The sequence below is a fragment of the Bufo bufo genome, chromosome 4 (assembly GCF_905171765.1).
Source record: "Bufo bufo chromosome 4, aBufBuf1.1, whole genome shotgun sequence".
In the NCBI taxonomy this organism is placed as follows: Eukaryota; Metazoa; Chordata; class Amphibia; order Anura; family Bufonidae; genus Bufo; species Bufo bufo.
In genome coordinates this window covers 558725378-558729188 of record NC_053392.1, presented here as the reverse complement: position 1 = coordinate 558729188, position 3811 = coordinate 558725378, and positions in this window count along the sequence as shown.

Sequence of the window (3811 nt, the reverse complement as noted above, 5' to 3'; positions counted from 1 at the left end):
AGCAGCGCAGCTCCGATCTCCTCAGTGAGTGTTGAGATCGGGGCTGCGCTGCTGTGTCGATCACCTGCCGCCCTAACATTTGCCCATATATGCACATTTATAATTGGGTAAATAAATAAATATATACCCTAAACATGTTTGGTATCGCCGTGTCCGTAACAACCAGCTCTATAAAAATATCACATACTACCTAACCCCTCAGATGAACACCGTAAAAAAAAAAAAAAAAACTGTGCCAAAAAAAATTTGTTTTGTCACCTACACTCACAAAAAGTGCAACACCAAGCGATCAAAAGGGCGTATGCCCCCAAAATCATCCCACAAAAATGAGACCCTACCTAAGACAATTGGCCAAAAAATGAAAAAGTTATGGCTCTCAGACTATAGAGACACTAAAACATAATTTTTTTGGTTCCAAAAATGCTATTATTGTGTAAAACTTAACAAAATAAGAAAAAGTATACATATTAGGTATTTCCACGTCTGTAACGACCTACTCTATAAAATATCACATTACCTAAACCCTCAGGGGAACACCGTAGAAAAAAAAAAAACTGTGCTAAAAAAGAAATTTTTTGTCACCTGCCATCACAAAAAGTGCAACACCAAGCGAGCAAAAGGCATATGCCCCCCAAAATAGTACCAGTCAAACTGTCACCTCATCCCGCAAAAAATGAGAACCTACCTAAGACAAGCGGCCAAAAAAAAGCCGTGGCTTTTAGATTATGGAGACACTAAAACATAATTTTTTTGTTTCAGAATTGCTATTACTGTGTAAAACTTAAATAAGAAAAAGTACACATATTAGGTATTGCCACGTCAATAACGACCTGCTCTATAAAAATATCAACTGACCTAACCTCTCAGACGCCTTAAAAAGAAAGAAATAAAACTGTGCCAAATTTACAAATTTTTTCGGTCACATTGCCCCATAAAAAATGGTACCAATAAAAACGTCAACTCTTCCTGCAAAAAATTAGCCCCTACACAAGACGATCGGCAGACAAAAAAAAAAAAATGGCGTTCAGAAAATGTAGATACAAAAACATAATTTTGTTTCAGAAATGCTTTATTATGTAAAACTGAAACAAACAAACAAACAAAGTAAACATATTTGATGTCATCGCATCCGTAACAACCTGCTCTATAAAAATAGCACATGATCTAACCTGTCAGATGAACGCTGTAAAAAACAAAAAATAAAAACGGCACCAAGACATCCATTCTTTGGTTACCTTGCCTCACAAAAAACTTAATATAGAGAGATTAAAAACATCATATGTACCGCAAAATAGTACCAATAAAAATGTCAACTTATCCCGTAGTTTCCAAAATGGAGTCACTTTTTGATTGTTTCTACTGTAGGATGTATCTGGAGGGCTTCAAATGGGACATGGTGTCTAAAAACCAGTCCAGCAAAATCTGCCTTCCAAAAACCATACGGCACTCTTTTTCTTCTGCGCCCTGCCATGCGCCCATACAGCAGTTTACCACCACATGTAGGGTGTTTTTGTAAACTGCAGAATCAGGGTAATAAATATTGAGTTTTGTTTGGCTTTTAACCCTCGATGTGTTAAAGAACAAAAATGGATTAATATGGAAGTTCTGCCAAAAAAGTGCAATTTAGAAATTTCATCTCCATTTTCCTTTAATTCTTGTAGAAAACCTAACGGGTTTACAAGGTTTGTAAAATCAGTTTTGAGTAACTTGAGAGGTACAGTTTCCAAAATAGGATAATTTATCGGGGGTTTCTACAATGTAAGACCCACAAAGTGACATAAAATGACATTTGCAAAATGATGCCAACATAAAGTGGACATATGGGGAATGTTAAGTAATAAATATTTTATGAGGTATCACTTTCTGTTTAAAAGCAGAGAAATGTAAATTTTGAAATTTTTTCATAAATAAAGGTGAAATATATTAACTCAAATTTATGACTGTCATGAAGTACAATGTATTCCTAAAATCAAATACATACAATAAAACTAATTAAAATATGATGACTTCTTCTCTACAATTAGTAAGTAAGGATTAAAATAAATGAGATGGTCCGCCTATAATCAAATTGGGATCAAACTTACATTAAAACTCAACAGAGTGTTGGCATTTCATTTAAAAACCGCAATTCTGTTCCTCTCAAAATCAATCAAAATGTGTAGCTAATCCACTGGAATGTCCATTAAGGTTGGTATACCATATAATAGGAAATCCCAATAGTTATATAGTCACTCTAGCGAGATGATATATCTGAATTCAGGGTTCCTCGGTGGATAGGTAAGTATTCACATTGGACTTAGAGTAATGCTCGCATTCAGATAGAATATGATTGTAAAGGAGAACGTGCATGCATGTTCCACTTAGGTATATAGCTGGATATTCACACCACGATCAGTTCTCTTTAGTTATGGCAATCACACCATTTCATAATAAATAGATAGTTATCAGCAATTACAGTTCTGAGGTTTCAGTGTGAGGAGCAGAGTCTTGCACCTCGGCGTTGCATCCCACGTGGTCCCCGACACTGATGTAACTCACCTCCATTATTTCTCCTCATTAGGAGCGCCAGGACTCTAGGATTCAGCACGTCCCCTCTGCACTGTAGCTGAGAGGCTCAGCATCCCCCGTGGACGAGAAACGTTGCTGATATTGCTGGTATGAGAACACGGCTTTCCACGTGGTTAGGTGTCAATATAGATGTTGCCTATTGCGTAGTACAAGCAGTAACCTGAGCGCGGTCGCAAGTATCTTCCAGGAAGAAAGGTATGAGTCCTAATGGAGCACTCCAATATATTAATTACTTGGATCCAATCAATGCATGTATCATAATCTGGAAGGTCCCCAGCTTTACCAAACGCGTTTCGGAACCTTAACTGGTTCCTTTCTCAGTGGTAGGGGCCTCCATTTAGTTTGATCCTTTAAATAGTAAACTTGGGATTCATCCAAACTCCGAACCGGATCCCAGATTGGAATTGGGATTGTGTAGTTGTCATACACATTGTATTTAATGAATACTACTGCGGTTTTCCATCAATTCAAATGCAATACTTATACCTATTTACAAGTCTAACTAGTATCAATTAAATATCCCCCATAAATCAAATGTAGAGTTGAGCAGACACCTGGAACTTGAAAAAAAAATGTTCGGGTTCAGGACCCGAACTTGACCCCGAACCCCATTGAAGTCAATGGGGGCCCGAACTTTTGGCCACTAAAATGGCTCTAAAATAGCCCTGGAAAGAGCTAGAGGGCAGCAAAATGTGCTTAAGAGCACGGCAAATGCTCTGCAAACAAATGTGGATAGGGAAATGAATTAAAAAAAACATGAAAGACCTTAAAAAAAAAGAATTAGGAATGATGTAGGAGGAAGAGGTTGAGGAGGCGGTGAGTGGGTGGCCATTTAGGCTCTCGTGGCGGTCTAGGTGGAAGCGGCGGCGAAGGAGGAATAGGTAGCCAACACAGATGTGTGTTATTTTGCATTTTTACATAGGGGTATCCACCAAAATATTGGGACATATAAAAAAAATAGGAATAAGTGCACTTGAGTACAAGGATGGGTGGTTGAGGCTGTTAGAACTGTCTATTCTGCACAAGGTACAGACAAGTCTTGTGGGATCCAGGCCTGGTTCATTTTAATGAACGTAAGCTTGTCCATGTTGGCTGTGGACAGGCGGCTGCGTCTGTCTGTAATGACGCCTCCGCCGTGCTAAATACACGTTCAGAGAGTACACTGGCTGCAGGGCAGGCCAGAACCTCCAAGGCATAAAGGGCAATCTCTGGCCATGTGGACAATTTGGAGACCCAGAAGTTG